Below are 22451 nucleotides of genomic sequence, written 5' to 3'. Positions count from 1 at the left end.
CACACCAATATTATGAAATCAAACTTTATTTGTCACATGCGTTAAATACAACAGGTGTAAACCTTACTGTGAAATAGTTACTTACAAGCCCTTCACCAACAATGCAGTTTAAGAAAGAGAGATAAGAAAATATTTACAAAATTAACTAAAGTAAAAAATAATTTTAAAAGGTAACAATAAAATAACGATAAAAAGGCTATATACAGGGGGTACCGGTACCGAGGTTAGTCGAGATAATCTGTACATGTAGGTAGTGGTAAAGTGACTATGCATAGATAATAAACAATGCGAAGCAGCAGTATAAAAAAAATACATGGAGGAGGGGGGTGTCAATTTAAATAGTCTGGGTGGCCATTTCATTAATTGTTCAGCAGTCTTATGGCTGCTCGGCCTCCGACCGCAAGGCACTACAGAGGGTTGTGCGTATGGCCCAGTACATCACTGGGGCTAAGCTGCCTGCCATCCCAGACCTCCACAACAGGTGGTGTCAGAGGAAGCCCCTAAAAATTGTCAAAGACCCCAGCCACCACAGTCATAGACTGTTCTCTCTACTACCGCATGGCAAGTGGTACCGGAGTGCCAAGTCTAGGACAAAAAGGCTTCTCAACAGTTATTACCCCCAAGCCATAAGTCTGGTAGGCTCACGTCATTGGGCAGCTCGCAGCTGGGTTTCCCTTTGTAGTCCGTAATAGTTTTCAAGCTCTGTGTCAGAGTGTGTGCAACTGGTCAAATGAAGTCAGGTGCAGGAGAGCAGAGATGAGTGAACAGGCACACTTTAATCAGGCAGAGGAAAACAGCCGGATGCAACTATGTCAACACTCTGGACCAAGGAAAAAGCCATAGCACAAAATCACACAACATGGTACAAAATAACAAAACCACGGGTTAACAATATCCGGCGCAAAACCAGCCTGAAGCGACACACATATAACAAATGAACAAAACCACACAGACATGGGGGGAACAGAGGATAATATACACGTAGAGTGATGAGGGGATGTAATCCAGGTGTGCGGAAAAACAAGACAAAACAAATGGAAAATGAAAAAAATAGCAATTGTTTAACTTGCAAGCATTGAAAATAAGGTTGCATGGTGTGCTCCCGAGTGGCGCAGTGGTCTAAGGTACTGCATCTCAGTGCTTGAGATGTCACTATAGACACCCTGGGTCAATTATAGGGCGGTGCACAATTGGCCCAGCGTCGTCCGGCTTTGTCCAGTGTAGGCTGTCATTGTAAATAAGAATTTGTTCTTAACTTACTTGCCTAGTTAAATAAAGGTTACATACAGTACATAAGGGTTCAATATCATAGGCATTTGAAAGTGCATTTATAAGTGGTTAATAGCTGGAGGTAAATAGTGGCTCACTATTTTGTAAGGACTGGAAATCACACTAATCTGACCAATTTATTGATGGTTTATAATGCATTTACAAATGATTAAATAATCATGAATATCATAGTTACAAACCCTTCCCCTTGTTACCAATAAATAAAATGCTATTTGGTCTACTCTGTGAATTCTTAGCTCAGGATGTTATTACCTACCCTCCCCCTATCCTAGGTTGAAAATGACCTAAGATAGGCAATATCCTAGGTAATATATCCAGTATTGTTCTCCAAATTATGAACTACACATTTAAAATTAAATGAGAACACCTGAAAGCATGTCCTTCCAGTTGGCCAAGTACATAGTCTATTTATCCGCTTCTATGTCTGAGCTTTAAATTCACAAAATACATGTTATATTGCTCTGCACTCCATCTCCCTATGGGTGTAGCGATGCACTTTTCATCTGCTTTGCATCTCTCTGTAGCTGCTCCTCTACAGTAGTTAGTCCCTGATGCATAAGTGAAACAAATGCTATTTAATATTTTTATTTTTTTTACCTGTGACTGAGCAAACAAACCTCCAGCCAGCCATAGAACACCTCTAGAGGTGATTAGAGGTGACTGCTCAATGATGCACTCAAAATATATAAAAACATATGAAGGGACATTATAACTGTCATGCACATGAAGGCTTTATGAATGCTACATTTAAGGTGGTACCCAAGGCTTGGCAGTTGCTCTAGCAACAGAGCAGAAGGCAGGCATCTCTCCTTACCCTGCCTTTTGTCTGGGAGTGAAATAGATGGTCTGGTGTCTGCTAGGAGATATGCGGATTAGCTTTGGTTTGGATATCTTTGGGCCCAGCGTCTAGTCGTTTTGCATGTTCTCTTCCCACAGAACAGGGAAGTATGCCAGTTAACACATCCTGAACGATAACGCCTGAATCTTACTGGGCATAGAAGAAAGGATCAAGAGAAACAATACTAGCGGGTGGGCTTTACAGAGTACATGCACCACAAAATACACAGACAGCTTGGTGCATTTGAGCTATTTCAACAAAGTATGTCTTTGTTACATAAATGACATGGTCTGTGTCAAATACAGCTCTTGCCAGTTAAATACAGTACATTTGGAAAGTATTCACACCCTTTTGACTTTTTCCAAAATGTTGTTACGTTACAGCCTTATTCTAAAATTGATGATATAATTTTTCCCTCGTCAATCTACACAGAATACCCCATAATGACAAAGCGAAAACAGGGTTTTTGAAATTTTTGCAAATGTTTTTATAAAAAATATAAAACAAAAATACCTTATTTACATAAGTAATCAGACCATTTGCTATGAGTATCTAAACTGAGCTCAGGTGCATCCTGTTTCCAGTGATCATATTTGAGATGTTCCTACAACTTCATTGGAGTCCACCTGTGGTAAATTTAATTGAGTAGACATGATCTGGAAAGGCACACACCTGTAAGGTCCCACAGTTGACAGTGCATGTCAGAAAAAAAACAAGCCGTGAGGTCGAAGGATTTGTCTGTAGAGTTCCAAGACAGGATTGTGTCGAGCCTCAGATCTGGGGAAGGGTACCAGAAAAATATTGAAGCATTGAAGGTCCCCAAGAACACAGTGGCTTCCATCATAAATGGAAGAAGTTTGGAATCACCAAAACTCTTCATAGAGCTGGCCTCCCGGCCAAACTGAGCATTCACTGTCGAAGGGCCTTGGTCAGGGAAGTGACAAAGAACCTGATGGTCACTCTGACAGTGCTCCAGAGTTCCTCTGTGGTGATGTGAGAAACTTCCAGAAGGACAACCATCTCTGCAGCCCTCCACCAATCAGACCTTTATGGTAAAATGGCTAGACGGAAGCCACTCCTCAGTAAAAGGCACATGACAGCCGGCTTAGAGTTTGCGAAAGGCAACTAAAGGACTCACAGACCACGAGAAATAAGATTCTCTGGTCTGATGAAACCAAGATTGAAATCTTTGGCCTGAATGCCAAGCGCCACATCTGCAGGAAATCTGGCACCATCCCTACGGTGAATCACAGTGGCAGAAGCATCATGCTGTGGGGATGTTTTTCAGTGGCAGGGACTGGGAGACTAGTCAGGATAGAGAGAAAGATGAACGGAGCAAAGTACAGAGAGATCCTTGATGAAAACCTGCTCCGGAGCGTTCAAGACCTCAGACTGGGGCTATGGTTCACCTTCCAACAGGACAACGACCCTAAGCACCCAACAAGACAATGCAGGAGTGGCTTAGGGACAAGTCACGGGATGTCCTTGAGTGGCCCAGCCACAGCCATCTAACATCTCTGGAGAGACCTGAAAATAGCTGTGCAGCGATGCTCCCCATCCAACCTGACGGAGCTTGAGAGGATCTGCAGAGATGAATGGGAGAAACTCCCCAAATACAACCCGTTATTGCTTTGTCATTATAGGGTATTGTGTGTAGATTGATGAAGTGCTTTGAAAGGTTGCTAATGGCTCACATCAACACCATTATACCAGAAACCCTAGACCCACCAATTTGCATACCGCCCAAACAGATCCTCAGATGATGCAATATGTATTGCACTCCACACTGCCCTTTCCCACCTGGACAAAAGGAACACTTATGTGAGAATGTATTTCATTGAATTACAGCTCAGCGTTCAACACCATAGTACCCTCAAAGTTCATCACTAAGCTAAGGATCCTGGGACTAAACACCTCCCTCTGCATCTGGATCCTGGACTTCCTGACGGGCCGCCCCCAGGTGGTAAGGGTAGGTAGCCACGCATCTGCCACGCTGATCCTCGACACTGGAGCTCCCCAGGGTTGCGTGCTCAGTCCCCTCCTGTACTCCCTGTTCACCCACGACTGCATGGACTCCAACACCATCATTAAGTTTGCAGACAACACAACAGTGGTAGGCCTTATCACCAACAACAACGAGACAGCCTATAGGGAGGAGGTCAGAGACCTGGCCAGGTGGTGCCAGAATAACAACCTATCCCTCAATGTAACCAAGACTATGGAGATGATTGTGTACTACAGGAAAAAGAGGACTGAGCACGCCCCCATTCTCATCGATGTGGCTGCAGGTTGAGAGCTTCAAGTTCCTTGCTCTCCACATCAACAACAAACTAGAATGGTCCAAACATACCAAGACAGTTGTGAAGAGGGCATGACAAAGCAACCTCAGGAACTAAAAAGACTTGGCATGGGTCCTGAGATCCTCAGGTTGCATCACTGCCTGGTATGGCAATTGCTCTGCCTCTGACCACAAGGCACTACAGAGGGTAGTGCTTACGGCCCAGAGTTACTGTAGTATACATGTATGTATGAATGTGTGAGTGTATATTAATGTGTACTGTACAGCATTGCATTGGGATTCATACATAATGATTTCAAACATGTCTTTGAAATGAAATTATCCATCTGAGATGTCTTTATCCTTACTAGTTAATGTACTAGGTTCCAACAGCCACCCGGACAGCTTGTATTTTTCACCTGCCATCTATCCTCCTGACCAATACATCTTCATGTGTCAGCAAGCAGCCTGCAAAGACACATAGGGAAACATTAACTTCTGACGCCTCTGTAAATCAATGAAAAATTCTACACTTTTAAACTGTCAACTTCCTCTGTATAGTTAAGCAATAAGGCAATACAGGGGTTTGTGGTATATGGCCAATATACCAAGGCTAAGGGCTGTTCTTATGAACGACGCAACGCAGAGTGCCTAGATACAGCCCTTAGCCGTGGTACATTGGCCATATACCACAAACCCCCGAGGTGCCTTATTGCTAATATAAACTGGTTACCAATGTAATTAGAGCAATCAAAATAAATGTTTTGTCATACTCGTGGTGTCCGGTTAGATATACCACGGTTGTCAGCCAGTCAGCATTCACCACCCAGTTTATAAATGCATTTTAATTCCTAAAAACAAGACCAATATAAATCAATTTATTTCTGTTCTGTTGGCTCTCTCCTCCACAGATAGTGATGTTCTGAGGCTTTGGTTATTGTCTGAGCTCACTGATGTCTTCCTGTCTAAGCATAATGCTGTCAGGAGTTTGCTTGGTTCTGCCGCAAGGTTCCCAGATTGTTTTAAACACCAACTAGTGCTATGTTGTTGGTAATAGAAGAAAACAAGTCAAATCAATGAGCAGCCTTAACAGCCTTCATCCTCACGGTTTCTATTTGACAGTAATTCATGTTCAGGGGCGGCATATCCATATTTTCAACAGTTAAAACTTTTTTTCTCTATTTTCGAAGCTCATTCTTTTCTATCTGTCACTTATTCCATTGAACATCTATCAAGTCTTAAATTGCCAGTCTTTTGTTCTGTTCTGTACAGAGAATGGTGTAACACAGAGAACATCCGTACAATAGAATGAACTCTAGCAGCTTGGGACAAGAGACGTTGTCCCTCTCAGAACTGCTGTCATTTTTTATTCCAAGTAGACAAGTGTACTAGAATACAAAGTGTGCTAGAATACAAGGCTGATGTCCCACAAAGTCATTTTAGACTGCTTTGCTTGCGATAGACTACCATCCTGGCCTGGGGATGTACTTGTACATCAAGCTGCCTCACGCTATAGAAAAAGGAGATATAGGCTCTATGGGACGTTCTTGCATATAGTATTTGTTCTATACTGTGAGCAGGGTTCTAAATTCAAGTTATTAATTGGTAGCACTGGTCACGACTGACATCAGCTGTCATCCTTGATGACTACAATAAACTTAGGGTACTCTGCTTCAATTATTAGTATAATTGAGTGCAGCACAGTACATGCAGGTTTAGTCTGTAAATGGAAAACTAATGTACTTTGATCATTTTTCTTCTCCTCTATTAGCTTCCGTGATTTCTCTGAGATTGTAAGAAGGCTGTCTGCAGAGAGAATATCTACTAATATCAGTTTTAAAGTTTTTAGAGTTAGCAGTTACATGAGCGGCTGTGTTCCCAACCATTTAGCATTTCCCAGAGACTGACAGTAACTGTTGCGCAACATACCTATTGATTCTCTCTCTCTCTCTCTCTCTATCAGAGCTGCTGTCAGCCTGCCATGAGCTGCGTTGCCGCTACGGCTGTGTCATGACGAGAAACGGCACCTTCTGTTTCTGCGCTGACGGCTTCGAGGTCAGCGAAGATGGGACAAGCTGCAGAGGTAGGATTCGTTAACGCTCTCGCTCCTCTCTTTTCTCCTTCACCCTCTGCCAAACTTCTGAAATCACTAGCGCAGGCAGGAGGCCTGTTGGAAATGAGAACCATCTGTCTGCAGGGCAAGGAGTTCTTCCCTCAGACCCCTTAAGTAGCAGCCCAGTCCAGTCTGACAGCTGCTGTGACATATCAGAGGTCAGGTCAGTTTTGTAACCAATGTTTGGTTCATGATGGCAATGAAGGACTAAAATAGACAAAACATTATAATATAGTTCTACTTTTCTAGTATATCTAAAGTTTACTATTAAAATACTATCATAAACCTTCAAATACTTTTGTTTCAGTCTTTAAGTATACTAAATGTTCACTATGATTAAACTTAAACACACAAAAATGTATTCCTGGTAAAAAAAAATCCCTGTCTTAGGCCAGTTAGGACCACCACTTTATTTTAAGAATGTGAAACGTCAGAATAATAGTAGAGAGAATGATTTATTTCAGCTTTTATTTCTTTCATCACATTCCCAGTGGGTCAGACGTTTACATACACACAATTAGTATTTGGTAGCATTGCCTTTAAATTGTTTCATTTGGGTCAAATGTTTTGGGTAGCCTTCCACAAGCTTCCCACAATAAATTGGGTGAATATTGGCCCATTCCTCCTGACAGAGCTGGTGTAACTGTGTCAGGTTTTTAGGCCTCCTTGCTCACACACGCTTCTGCCCACACATTTTCTATAGGTTTGAGGTTACTCCAATACCTTGACTTTGTTGTCCTTAAGCCATTTTGCCACAACTTCGGAAGTATGCTTGGAGTCAATGTCCATTTGGAAGACCTATTTGCGACAAAGCTTTAACTTCATGACTGATGTCTTGAGATGTTGGTTCAATATATCCACGTAATTTTCCTACCTCGTGATGCCATCTATTTTGTGAAGTGCACCAGTCCCTCCTGCAGCAAAGTACCCCCACAACATGATGCTGCCACCCCCATGCTTCACGGTTGGGATGGTGTTCTTCGGGCTGCAAGCTTCCCCCTTTTTCCTCAAAACATAACAATGGTCATTATGTCCAAACAGTTCCATTTTTGTTTCATCAGACCAGAGGACATTTCTCCAAAAAGTATGATCTTTGTCCCCATATGCAGTTGCAAACCGTAGTCTGGCTTTTTTTATGGCGGTTTTGGAGCAGTGGCTTCTTCCTTGCTGAGAGGCCTTTCAGGTTATGTCGATATAGGACTTGTTTTACTGCGGATATAGACACTTTTGTACCTGTTTCCTCCAGCATCTTCACAAGGTCCTTTGCTGTTGTTCTGAGATTGATTTTCACTTTTCGCACCAAAGTACGTTCATCTATAGGAGACAGAATGCATCTCCTTCCTGAGCGGTAAGACAGCTGCGTGGTCCCATGGTGTTTATACTTGCCCTACTATTGTTTGTACAGATGAACATGGTACCTTCAGGCATTTGGAAATTGCTCCCAAGGATGAACCAGACTTGTGGAGGTCTACAATTTTCTTCTTAGGTCTTGGCTGATTTCTTTTGATTTTCCCATGTTGTCAAGCACAGAGGCACTGAGTTTGAAGGTAGGCCTTGAAATACATCCACAGGTACACCTCCAATTGACTCAAATTATGTCAATTAGCCTATGAGAAGCCTCTAAAGCCATGACATCATTTTCTGGAATTTTCCAAGATGTTTAAAGGCACAGTCGACTTCGTCTATGTAAACTTCTGACACACTGGAATTGTGATACAGTGAATTATAAGTGAAATGATCTGTCTGTAAACAAGTGTTGGAAAAATGACTTGTGTCATGCACAAAGTAGATGTCCTAACCGACTTGCCAAAAGTATAGTTTGTTATCAAGCAATTTGTGTCGTGGTTGAAAAATTTGTTTTAATGGCTCCAACCTAAGTGTATGGAAACTTCCGACTTCAACTGTATGTATACATATATATTTATATATATATATTTATGATACTCTGTGAGTGATCAATCTGTCACGTTCGTCGTATGAATGAGACCAAGGGTAACCGTGAGTAGAGTTTCACATGTATTTAATAAAATCAAAATTCAGCAAAACAAAACAAACATGCACAAACGAACGCTATACGAATAGTGCAGACAGTCAACTAAACATAGAACAAGATTCCACAAACACCAAAGGGAAATGGCTACCAATATATATATATATATATCTGATTGGAAACCATATCAGGCCACCATAAACATACAAATCACCTAGACCTACAATAACCTAGACATACATAAACCCTAGACATACAAAAACCCTAGACAATACAAAACCCCTAGACAATACAAAAACTAGCGTAACCACCCTAGTCACACCCTGACCTAAACAAAATATAAAGAAAACAGAGATATCTCAGGTCAGGGCGTGACACAATCAATCAAATGTATATATAAAGCCCTTTTTTACATCAGCAGAGCAATGGAGATGTAGAAGCATAGTGGCTAGGAAAAACTCTCTAGAAAAGGAGGAACCTAGGAAGAAACCTAGGAACCTAGGAAGAAACCTAGAGAGGAACCAGGCTCTGAGAGGTAGCTAGTCCTCTTCTGGCTGTGCCAGATGGAGATTAAGTACACTAAAAGTATACAGTGCCTTGCAAAAGTATTTACACCCCTTTGATTTCTTCAGATTTTATTGTGTTACAAAGTGGAGTTAAAACTGTAAAACTTGTTTTGGTTAACAATTTTCTCAAAATACTATAATGTCAAAGTGGAAGATGTATAAAAAAAATTGTAAGATCAATACAAATTTGGTTAGTCAAGTCTCAATTAGTTCAGGAGTACAATTTAGCTTAACAAATCACATAATATGTTAGATACTCACTCTTTGTGAAATAATAAGGGTTGGCATGATTTTTAAATGACTAATCCTTCCACTGTTCCCCATACATACAACATCTGTAAGGTCCCTCAGTCAAGTATTGAATTCCAAGTACAGATTCAACTACAAAGACCAGGGAGCCTTTCGAAAGCCTCATAAATAATGGCATTGATTGGTAGATGGGTAACAATATCAAATGAGACATTGAAGATCTCTTTAATGACGGTGAAGTTAATAATTATGCTGTGGATTATGTATACACTACCTTCTGAACTGAGCTGCAGGACAGGAATGGGATGTTACCAAAACATGCATCTTGTATGCAATAAGGCACTAAAGTAACACTGCAACAACAACAGAAAACACGTCGAAGGAACACACTTTTTGGCCTAAATGCAAAGTCTTATGTTTGGGGCAAATCCAACACAACACATCACTTAACTACCTCCAAGCATGGTGCTGTCTGCATAATGGTATGTGTATGCTTGACATATTGGGGCGTTTGTCAGGGTAAAAAGAAACAGGATGGAGCTAAGCACAGACAAAATCCTAGAGGAAAACCTGCTTCAGTGTGCTTTACACCAGACACTAGTAGAGGAATTAAACTTTCAGTAGGACAATAACCTACAACACATGGCCAAATCTACAAATCTACACCAAGAAGACCAAGTGACTAAGTTACAGTTTTGACTTAAAATGCCTTGAAAAGCTATGGCAAGACTTGAAAATTGCTGTCTAGCAATGTTCCCCAACATCTTGACAGAGCTTGAAGAATTATGAAAATAATTATAGGCTAATATTGTACAATCCAGGTGTTCAAAGCCCTTAGACGCTTACCCAAGAAGACACAAAGGTGTTTCTAAAATGTATTGACTCAGGGAGCAGAATACTTACGCAATGACTATGTTTTAGTTATTATATTTCTATCAATCTTTTAAAAAAAAATAATACAAATTGTCTTACACTGACATAACAGATTATCTTGTGTAGATTGTTGACCAAAAATTACAATTACATCCATTTTTATCCCACTTTGTTACAATAAAATGTGAAGAAATCCAAGGGGTATGAATACTTTTGTAAGGCACTGTAGTTTCAGTGCCAATAATGAGTCCTGAAGTACTTTCTGAATTTGAGTTCAGAAGAGTGGAGAAGGTTGGCAATGATAACAATTGTTAACCCACTGTTCCCAGGCCGTCATTGAAAATAAGAATGTGTTCTTTAACTGACTTGCCTGGTTAAATAAAGGTACAATAAAAAATTATAATAAAAAAGTATTCCACATAAGGAAACATGCACAGCTGAGGAACATGCTTCCTGGGAGTGTACTTTTTTGTATCTCAGGAAAATATACTGAAGTATACTTTCAAAAAAGTAGATTTAACTTAAATGTCCACAAAATATTGCATACGTTCAAAATACATGTTCCAAAAAATTGCATATTACCCAGCATCCTTTTCAGCAGCTGAAGTTTTGATTCATGATATTGTTCCTCATATTTAGCTTATTGAAATGTTTTCATTTTCAAACTGAATGATGTTGTACTTTTAATTGCACATTACATGTTACACATTTTATTGAAATGTTAACTTCAAATTTAGGAGAACTATACATAAAATGTAATTAAGGTGTATTGAAAGTATATTTGTTTTGCTCATTATCTAATATACTAACAATATACTTAAGTACAAACATATATTTAATATACTTAAATGCGAATAAAAACAAATAAAATGGTCATTAAAAACATTAAATATATTTTAATTGTTCCAATTTAGATCATTTTAAATATACTTAAGTATATTTATCACAGACCTATGTAAATATATAAAAATATATTAATGAAGTATTTTTTAAGTATTTATAAATATATTTACGTTTCGCATGGGTGGCTACAGCTCATACAGTATGACTACGAGGCTAGGAATATGCCTGTAGCATAAAGAGTAGAAAAGAGTGCCTGAAGTGACAGTTTTCACACTACAGGATCCAATGACTTTCCAACGTAAGTTCCTTGGTTGTGTGGTAACCATTTCTACGGTGGTACAGTGAGGGCCACATTAAGTATACTTTATGTATTTGGGTCATGTTTGAGCACACCTAATTTGTTAGAAATGGCTCTCCCCTTCTGCTCAGATTATGATGAATGTGCTGTGTACGGAGCATGTAGCCAATCCTGCCTGAACACCTACGGCTCATATAGATGCAGCTGTACAGAGGGATACATCTTACAGAATGACAGAACATCCTGCACAGCCAAACAAGGTGAGACTAAGAGAACTGTATTACAAACAACATCATCTGCATATATGCCATGTATTCTTCATTTCTATTAATAAACATAGACGATACAATGTTGGTTCTTCGTTCAACCATTCTGGGTGTCGGTATATGATTAGGCCAAGTTGATCGTAAACTTGTTTTTCAGCATTGGGTAGCTTCAGGAGAGGAACTATTAATTTGTTCCACCACTGACCACATCCATCTTCCCCCGAATGGCGCAGCGGTCTAAGGCACTGCATCTCAATGCTAGAGGGGTCACTATAGACACCCTGGTTTGAATCCAGGCTGTATCACAACCGGCCGTGATTGGGAGTCCCATAGTGCGGTGCAAAATTGGCCCAGCGTCTTCAGGGTTTGGCCGGTGTACTGTAGGCCGTCATTGTAAATAAGAATTTGTTCTTAACTGACTTGTCTAGTTGAATAAAAAATAGATCTGCCACCAGGGAATGTGGTAGTAGACATAGTCAGGTTAGGATAATGACAGATTTAAGGATTGAGGTTTTAACTGGTAACCATCTCAACACTCTGGGAGAGTTTTGTGGTGAGACAATACCCGGTGTTGCCTTGATTTATGTTATGGTCCAATAACTGGCAAACAAAGCAGCACACCTAGCTGGGGAGAGTCGCACTGTTGCTAGTTTTAATCAATGTGACTTGTTTCCTACCAGGAATAAACTGAATATGATTACCCATAAACTTAACTGAACCTAATGTTCACACACATTAATATTAATTTAGCAGAGAAACATTGCAGTACAGGGATAACTATGGGTTTACCATTAGTTGTATAAGCTCACAAATATACATTTAAGGAGCATATTTTCTCAGAGGCCATGAGATGGGGAGATGTAGAGAATGAAAAACATATTAAGGGGTTTAATGTTTAATTCAAGTTGAGAAAATATAAAACATTGACTTGTTTTCTTCTTCTACACTGTAAAACATTTCCTGTAAAATGTACAGTAACTTACTGGCAGCAATTAGCTAGTAAATTACTGTAACTTATTTTACAGTACAGCTACTGTAATCCATTGTATGGTAATCCATTTTATGGCACAAAATATTACTGTAATCTATTTAACAGTATATTAATGGAATTGCCCATGCAGTGCAGTTCTTTGCAAGTTTTCAATTTTATATTTACATTTGTATTTTGGTCATTTAGCTGGCGCTCTTGTCCTAAACAACTTACAGTCAGGGCATTCAACCAAGGTTGATGAAATAAAAATGTATAATTACATTTCAGCGGACACTCTTGTCCAGTGAAACTTAAGTGGACAATATTTCCATACTTGTCCACAATGGGAATCAAACCCACAACCCTGGCATTGCAAGTGCCAACCAACTGAGCCACACAGGACAATATCACAGTTGTAGCAAGTAAAATATTTGTGTAACCGTTACTGAAAATGTTGTTGTAGTTTTAAGGATACATTTTTTTTCTCCAAATTTGATGGTGGTTTCGGGGAAAAAATGTGGTGTTTCATTGGTGGGGGTGGCCATGTTGTTGGGGATCAGAAATGTCCTTTACAAGTGAAACAGATTGACGTTTCCAGGGTGAAAGCAGTGCAGAAAGTGTCATATGGTGAGGAATGTAGAGGATGGTGGACAAAGCCTGAAAGGATCCCAGTGAGTAGTAGGCCAGTACAAAGTGACCCGAACAGTTTGTGCTTTAGTAAGGTTGACTTCTTGGCGTTTATTGCTATTGTCATTAAAGATTGAAAGGAAATCCCAGAAGTTTGAATTGGTAGTAACAGCAGCAGAGAAGATTTTGGATATCAGAGTTTTTAGTGCAGAAAAACTACAGTGTAGGATCTGTTGGGGTGTGTTGGGGATAGTGGTACAGTGCCAACAGAAAGTATTCACACCCCATGACTTTTTCCACATTTTGTTGTGTTACAATCTGAATAAAACATATTACATTTAAATTTTGTGTCACTGGCCTACACACAATACCCCATAATGTCAAAGTGGAATTATGTTTTTAAAAATGCTTACAAATGAAAAAATGAGTCAATAAGTATTCAACCCCTTTGTAATGCCAAGCCTAAATATTTTCAGGAGTAGAAATTTGCTTAACAAGTCATATAATAAGTTGCATGGACACTGTGTGCAATAATAGTGTTTAAAACATTTTTTTTAATCACTACCTTGTCTCTGCACCTTCCATAAACAATTATCTGTAAAGGCAGTGGCGGTCAGTGCTGTTTAAAATGAGGGAGGACGCAGAAATGTTTTATGAACATGGACTCATTTCTATTACATTTCTATTATTATTGGATGACAGTCATTCATATTCCATTCACCCAGCTCAATATAACATTGATGGTTTAGGCTACTACATAATACTCCCATTTTCCATATACCCATCATGATGTTGCTATAACCTAGCCTATAATGAAAGTTTACAACGTAGGTGCACACAGGTCTAGAGACATTTGAGTAATCAAGGTGGCAGACATTGACACATTCATTACGGCCTCGCACACTAGCTAGCTGCCCAGAAAGACTCACAGTTGTAATCGCTGCTGAAGGTGATTCTAACATGCATTGGCTCAGAGGTGTAAATTAGATATTTCTGTATTTTATTTTCAATAAATTTGCTAAAACTTCTCCAAAAATACTACCTCATGAAGCTGGTTGAGAGAATGCGAAGAGTGTGCAAACTGTCATCAAGGAAAAGGGTGGCTACTTTGAAGAATCTCAAATATAAAATATTTAGATTGGTTTAAAAAAATGTTGGTTGCTACCTGATTCCATGTGTTATTTCATAGTTTTGATGTCTTCACTAATATTTTTCAATGTAGAAAATAGTAAAACTATGGAAAAACGTTGCAAATGATCCATTAGTACTTGTTATTTGTAGCGTTCTGACAGATGACTGTGAATACCCAGTAGGCTCTCCAATGCCATTTCCAAAAGGACAAATTCACTCTCCCTTCCGCTTTCAAAGTATGACAGTTTGGGTCTGGGAATTCCATAGGCTGAGTCTACTAGAAGTTTCATAATGTTGGCTCCCTCTTCTGGTTGCATGAAGGATAAACCCGGGACTTCTGATGAGCCCACTGTGCCCTCATTGGGCCGGTCCCCTACTGTCCCAGACCCTCCATTTGTGGCAGCCGGAATTGGGTGAGAGCCCTCCGACCTGATGTTTGAGGACTGGCCTGGCCCTGGATGAAAGGAACGATTTGCCGTGATTGGTAATTGGCCCAGGGTAAAAAAGCTCACTCAAACTCAATTGAAGGCCTGGATCACTTCAGGCGAGCAATGCTACAAGTGTGCCTGTAGCCATAAGGCAGAGACCTGCACATTGAGGAAACCCTGCAACCACTGTAAAGAAATCTATCTCACCGTGTTACATGATGTAATTCCCCAAGCACAGAAGGAGCAGAGTATGCTAATTGTAGGAGCTGCAAAGGAGCTGTACCTCGACCAGCAGAACCGGTTTCAAGGGTCATGTTGAAGGTGGTCAAGGTCACTCTGCAAAGTGAAGGGAGAAGCATTGATACATTCGCCGTTCTAGATGATGGGTCAGAAAGAACAATCATTCTCACGGCGGCCACCCGTCAGCTTAACCTGGAGGGGACCCCCGAGACCCTTAATCTCAGAACGGTGCGACATGATGTTATCCAAATGAAAGGCTCTGCTGTGACCTTTAGCATTTCACCTTCAGGAAACAGGGACGTGGCCTATAACATCACCAATGCCTTCACGGCAGATGGCTTGAATCTCGCAGAGCACTCCTGCCCGGTAAGTGTTCTACAGAAACAATATAATCTACGAGGATTGCCTCTTCCTAACTTGGCCAGAGTAGCGCCACTTATCCTGATTGGGTCAGAACACCCACATCTCGTCACCCCGACTGAGCCTATACGAGCTGGACGAGAAGGAGTGCCCATTGCTGTCCATACATCCTTGGGTTGGGCTGTGCAAGGTCCAGCCCATCTACTTCTCTCCACCCAAGCTGTACAGTCACAGCAAGTCCTCTTCACCAGAAGCAATCCAGATCCATCCCCCTGTGCAGCTACTGACCTCCTTCGGAATGTTGAGATGCTCTGGAAGATGGACACCTTTTCCCACCGGAAGCTACAGGAGGTCACTCGTTCGAAACATGACTCCTATGCATTAGACCTCCTGAAGAAGAGCACCACCACCACTGAAATGTATGGCGTTCACAGGTATGCGACATCACTGCTACGGGTGCCCAACCATCCTCCTCTGGCAACCACAACACGGCTGTACTCCCCACTACTGTGTGGAACTGAGCGACGCCTGGTGAAGAATCCTGAGCTTGATGAAGTTCATAACCGAGAGATTCATAACCTTGTGAAGGCAGGCTATGTCACAAAAGTGACCGCTCATGAAGAGGGAAACCCACTCAGCGAGTCCTGGTATCTCCCTCACCATGTTATCCAGCAACAGCTCTCCCTGACCTAGCACAATCCCAAACACTGCCGGATCTGATCGCCTCCACAAACTAGACCTCAGATGGGGTGGCTTAGATACCCACCTCCCTCGCGGCAGAGACACTACTCCTCCAGCAAGCACAAGCAGTTAGCTTCCCTGAGGAGTTAAAAGCTCTGAAAGCCGGTAGGGAAGTGGCTAAGGACAGCCGTCTTCTCTCTCTCATCCCAGAATATGATCCAATCCTTGGAGTGATCAGAGTCGGAGGGAGGCTGTGCCAAGCAGAGGTTTTGGACCCAGATGCTATCCACCCAATTATCCTTGACTCCAGACACCCTCTTACCAGGCTCCTCATCAAGAGTTATGATGGAGGCTTCTCCACCCAGGGCCAGAGAGGGTCTATGGGGAGATGAGGTGGAAGTACTGGATAATTGGAGGACGAGGAGCCATTCGGAAGCACCAATACGCCTGCGAAGAATGTCAGAGATGGCGGGCCGGAGCCACGGTGCCCAAAATGGCAGATTTACCCCCTGTTCGCTTGCGTCTCCTTAAACCACCCTTCTGGTCAACAGGAGTAGATTGCTTTGGCCCCTTGATCATCAAGCTACGGCGGTTTATCTCCCGACGGGGGAAACCCTACGGGAGACAGAGGTACGAACTTCAAGGCAGGAGAAGCCAGGTTGGAGGAAGCCTTCCAAGCCATGGAACCCAGCCTCCAGGATCAGCTGATGGACCAACAAATCTCATTCAAATTTAACCCTCTTGGAGCTCCTCATTTTGGAGGAACATGGGAGCGAGAGATCAAATCTGTAAAGACGGCCTTACGAGTCGTACTAGGGGACAAAACTGTCACTGAAACTGTCTTGAGGACCGTCCTGATAGAGGTGGAAGGGATTTTGAACTCCAAACCCTTGGGATATGTCTCTGCAGACATCGTGACCCCGATCCGGTTACACCGAATATGCTCTTGATGGGACGCCGAGATGCGTCACTTCCTCAAGCCATGTATGCTGATACCAACCTCATAGGCAGACGCCGGTGGCGACACAGCAAGATCTTAGCTGACCATTTTTGGGCCCGATTCATTCTGGATTACCTACCAAGTCTACAGCACAGAGGGAAATGGTGGAGAGAAATGGCCAGCCTGGAAACTGGCCAAGTAGTAATGATGGTGGACCCCCAGCTGCCTTGAGCCTCCTGGCCGGTGGGCCATATAACTAAGACCATGCCCTGGACCGATGGTCGTGTTAGATCAGTGGAGATCCAGGTGAAGAACCGGACATATATCCGGCCAGTTGCCCGATTAATTCCTCTCCCTGAGATGACAGAGGACGGGGAGCAATTAGCCTTTTTTGAGGAGTGTGGAATTTAAGACATTTCCGGGGTGGCTGTAGAAAAGTCCCATGGAGTTGGTGGAATAATCCTTTAATTCATTGCCATTTACTCAGCTGGGCCAGGGGTGCTTTAATTAGGTCAGGTGGAAATGTCCGACAGATCTCAACTCCATAAAAGGAGGAAATTGCCATCGCCTGATCTAGCTGCTTTCTCTTCCTTAACTCCGTCTGATCCAGAAGTTCTGTGTGTCTATGAATCCACGTAAGTCCACCGACTCTGTTACCTTTTCATCTGAATTATCTGTGGCGATCGGGGGAGTGGGCCATCAGTTATTGCTTATCGTTATTACCGCGGAGCGCGGCTTGGAGCGCACGCTTCAAACATATTGTGTAATGTGAATTGTCAATGATCATGGCCCTACGGATCCACATAGGCCAATTATGCAAGCGATTTGGTTAATATGTAATGAAATTAATTATATGTACACATGAAGACACATGAAGACAATTGAACGGGTGAAATGAGAAACGTCACTGTTTGCTAACTGATCGACTTTGATACCAAACTAATGGGGATTATAGATTGAATAACCATTCACTGTTTGTAGTCTTTCATAATTTATGATAAATGGTTACGAGCCTAAATGACTCACAAATGATTACTATTGACTTCTTAATGAACTGGACTGTTGAACTCCCTAAATTATGTTAATAATGAATGATATGATTTGATCTTTGATTATGAATTGATTGGATACATGTTATTTGTTTCCTTTGTGATGCAGCACAGACTACTCAGTAAATATACCACGTTATGGTTAAAGGAATTCCTGCCTCAGTCTCATCCATTCTCTGTCACCTGACACGTGACCACCTGTTCACCTTCACTGTCAGTCATCCTGCCTGTCCAGCTACCCACACAGATTCCACTAATCTTTCAGGTACTGTATATAGGTTAACATGGCGGTGCAATTTCGTTTTTTTTCCCCTTTTCCCCTTTTTTGTGTACAAATGTGCAACACACTTACCAAGCTGTGAAAGGCAACAAAACGCAACAAAGCGTTTAGTCTGCTGGAAAACCACGCAAAGAAGAAGACATTTTATGATATACAGTGCATTCGGAAAGTATTCAGACCCCTTCCCTTCTTCCACATTTTGTTACATTACAGCCTTATTGTAAAATGTATTAAATAATTTTCCTAGAGCTGGACGCCCGAACAAACTGAGCAATCAGGGGAGAAGGGCCTTGGTCAGGGTGGTGACAAAGAACCCGATGGTGATTCTTACAGAGCTCCAGAGTTCCTCTGTGGAGATGAGAGAACCTTCCAGAAGGGCAACCATCTCTGCAGTGCTCCATCGCGGAAGCCACTCTTCAATAAAAGGAACATGGTAGCCAACTTGGGCATGGTCTTGTTTCTATTACAGCATATTGGATGACTGTCATTCATATTCCATTCACCCATGTCAATGTAACAGCGATAGGTTTAGGCTACTACATGACACTCAACTTTTCCCTATAACCATCATGAGGTTGCAACAACTTAGCCTATGAATTAACGTTTCCAAAATGGGTGCACACAGGTTGAGAATTATTTTTTAGGTGACAGTGACATTGAATACCGCCTTGCACACTCTTGTCTGCATCTAGCTGATATAGGGTGTAATTATTAGTCCAACAGTTGCAAACGACAGTTTATTTTGGACAAATTCAGGTAGGTTTATCCCCATTTTGCTCCACTTGCTTCCATTTAAGAAAAGTTTTTCAACAGAATCGTGGAATGAATACACCCATGATCACGAGTAAACCGAGTTCACTCTCATAACAGCCAAGTTGTATTCCTTCTCTTCCCTTCTCTTGTGGACTTCAATGCACAACAAATCAGCTGTTTGTGACCAGGCGAAAAAACCTATCCAAGCCAAACCTCTGCAAACATCCTACATATTTGTCACCATATTAGCTAAAGTAATGTCATAGTCAGCATAGCTAATAGAACTAGCACATTAGTAAACCCGTTACAATCATGCAGTAACGTTAGTGTACATTCAGTAAGCAGTTACACTGGCGGGCCACGGTGGCAATGAATTAGTAATACCAAAAGCTTACCTTGATTTGGAAGAGTTCCAGTTAAATGTTGGAATGTCATAGCCAGCTAACATAGCATCCCTCTGTTTGAGCCAGGCTAAACTGGCTAGCAGCATTTGCTAGCTAAGTAAGTGAAACTGAAAGTGAAAAAGAATGACAATCTCTCTCTCTAGCTTCTCCTTCATTTTGGAATGAATGAATATGTTCAAAACTGTTCACCTATTGTCTCTCTCTCTCTCTCTTTGAGTCAACTACTCACCATATTTTATACCCTGCAGTGCTAGCTAGCTGTAGTTTATGCTTTCAGTACTATATGACTTCTCTGATCCTTTGATTGGGGGGGACAACATGTCAGTTAATGCTGCAAGAGCTCTGATAGGCTGGAGTATGTCCTCCAGAAGTTGTCATAATTACTGTGTAAGTCTATGGAAGGGAGTGAGAACCATGAGCCTCCTAGGTTTTATATTGAAGTCAATGTACCCAGAAGAGGACAGAAGCTTGTTGTCCTCTGTTTACACCATGGTGCTACCCTACAGAGTGCTGTTGAGACTACTGTAGACCTTCTTTGCAAAATAGTGTTTTATTCAATAATTTGGTGATGTGATTATATTTAGTGTAGTTTTATCTAAAAATGATAACTTTTTAATGTTTTACAATTTAAAAGAAAACATGTAATTCAATGAGGAGGATTGTCCACCCTTTCCTCCCCCAAGGAGCCTCCACTGCTGGGCTCATTGAATTCTACAGCAGGATTAATACATGCTCCTCAGGCTCAGTGGCTCCAGATACGTGCTCCCTTTCTGACCAGCAACTGTCTACGATGTGTGTGAGGGAAAATAGATCATGCTGCAGTGTCACGCCCTGGCCATAGAGAGGCTTTTTATTCTCTATTTTGGTTAGGCCAGGGTATGACTAGGGTGGGCATTCTATGTTATTTTTTCTGTTTTTGTATTTCTTTATTTTTGGCCGGGTATGGTTCTCAATCAGGGACCGCTGTCTATCGTTGTCTCTGATTGAGAACCATACTTAGGTAGCCTGTTTTCCAACTCTGGGTTGTGGGTAGTTATATTCTGTCTCTGTACCAGACAGAACTGTTTCGTTTTCGTTCGTGCTTTTGTTTTGTGTTCAGTTTAAATAAATATTAACATGGACATGTACCACGCTGCATATTGGTCCTCCATACTCCTCCTCCTAAGAAAAGCAGGAAAACCGTTAGATGCAGGCAGCATAGAGAAGAAAAAGACAGAACTGATAATTGATCGCATGGTGCAAGAATTAATGCAATTAATTGACTATTGAGTGTTATAATTGACACAGATTTGTAGAACCAAAACATACACAGCCTCTGCTCCACGAACTTGATCTCGAGAAGGAATCATTTGAGGGGCTGCAGTTTGCAAACGATTGTCACGGTCTTCCTCCGAAGAGGAGAGGCGAGAAGGATCAGAGGACCAATATGCGGCGTGGTATGTGTTCATAGTGAGTTTTAATTAATGAAAGAACTGAACACTATACAAAAGAGTAACAAAAAACAATAAACCAAATACGACCGTGAAGCTACAAATGAGACCTGTGCTGACACAAGCCACTAACATAGACAATCCCCCACAAACAAACAGTGCAACCCAGGCTACCTAAGTATGATTCTCAATCAGAGACAACTAATGACACCTGCCTCTGATTGAGAACCATACTAGGCCGAAACATAGAAATCCCAAATCATAGAAAATCAAACATAGACTGCCCACCCAACTCACGCCCTGACCATACTAACTAAATACAAAACAAAGGAAATAAAGGTCAGGACGTGACAACGATATTGTGCATATATATCACTCTCACAGCAGTCAAGCAATGCACTCCGCCAAGACTTGTTCACAATCTAGTCCGGTTGCGGCCACAACTTGACCTCTCAAATGTATCTAGAAATAATAATATTTGTATGCTTAGCAATCAACAAATGTACATTTTTTTAAAGGTCATGAACAGTCAAAATCCTGTTTTTCATGAAATTGGATGGTATTTGGATGAAACCAGATCAAAGTATGATGACCAAAGTATGAAAAATGTCTGCTTATACATTGATAAAGTTTCATCATAGTTACTGGTCCACTCCCCATATCAAACACTTGGATTCAGGAGATGTGATAATTAAGTGGATAGGGTGACATCACCTTAACATGCATTTTAATACACCAATGGTCATATGATATTCTCTTACCTAATTTAAATAAGTACCAGCTTTTAACCAACATTGCAGAAGGCGTGTTTACGGAGGGGTGTCGTTTATATAGCTTGTTGGCTACTCTACTGGTGCCAAAATGTGACTGTGGGGTGTCAGCAAATATAATTACAAGTTTACCCTATTCATATATGGCAATGATACTTATGTTTTCCCTTTCATCTGTGTCTGGTGTTAGTTAGCTAGTTACTGGCTAGCTAGGTCTTCATCTGTGTCTGGTGTTAGTTAGTTACTGGCTAGCTAGGTCTTCAGCCAGCATGGAACAAAAGGAGGAGATGGGTTGTTCAAAACACAGATGCAGTTGTCAAGTCATTACATCCATCGGTGCTGCGGTGAACCACATTTTGAGAGACATGCCAAACGGGAGATGAATACAACTTTTTTGATGTCATTAATTCAATTTCAATGTTGTTTTGTGTATCCCTAGATTTGCTTGAGATTATTTTACCTCAACACTGCTCACTGCGTCCAAGTTCCTTGACATAGGCATTTCAAAGAGCTGCAATCAAGGTGAACTCATGAATATTAGCTCTCCACCCACTCAGCCCGTCTTTTCAAATCTCCTGGTAGTTAGCCATGAGAGATAAAGTACTTATTCTCAAATTTTTTGCCTTTTTATCCAAAACAAATACTGTATTATGGGTGCGATTTTAGTCAATAAAATGGCATTTTTACATGAAAATCAGAATGACTGTTCAGGACCTTTGACAAAGGCTTCTAAACGGACAGTAATTACAGGGCAAAACAGATTGTTTCATTTTAATGTAACTGA

At 41.3% G+C, this 22451-nt stretch overlaps 1 pseudogene; it reads left to right on the top strand.

The window, feature by feature from the left end:
• Positions 1 to 22451, top strand: part of LOC109870738 (low-density lipoprotein receptor-related protein 1B-like) — a 332082-nt pseudogene that overhangs the window by 53628 nt on the left and 256003 nt on the right.

This window comes from Oncorhynchus kisutch, linkage group LG26, assembly GCF_002021735.2.
Source record: "Oncorhynchus kisutch isolate 150728-3 linkage group LG26, Okis_V2, whole genome shotgun sequence".
Taxonomy (NCBI): Eukaryota; Metazoa; Chordata; class Actinopteri; order Salmoniformes; family Salmonidae; genus Oncorhynchus; species Oncorhynchus kisutch.
This window is presented reverse-complemented; position numbering and strand designations above follow the sequence as displayed.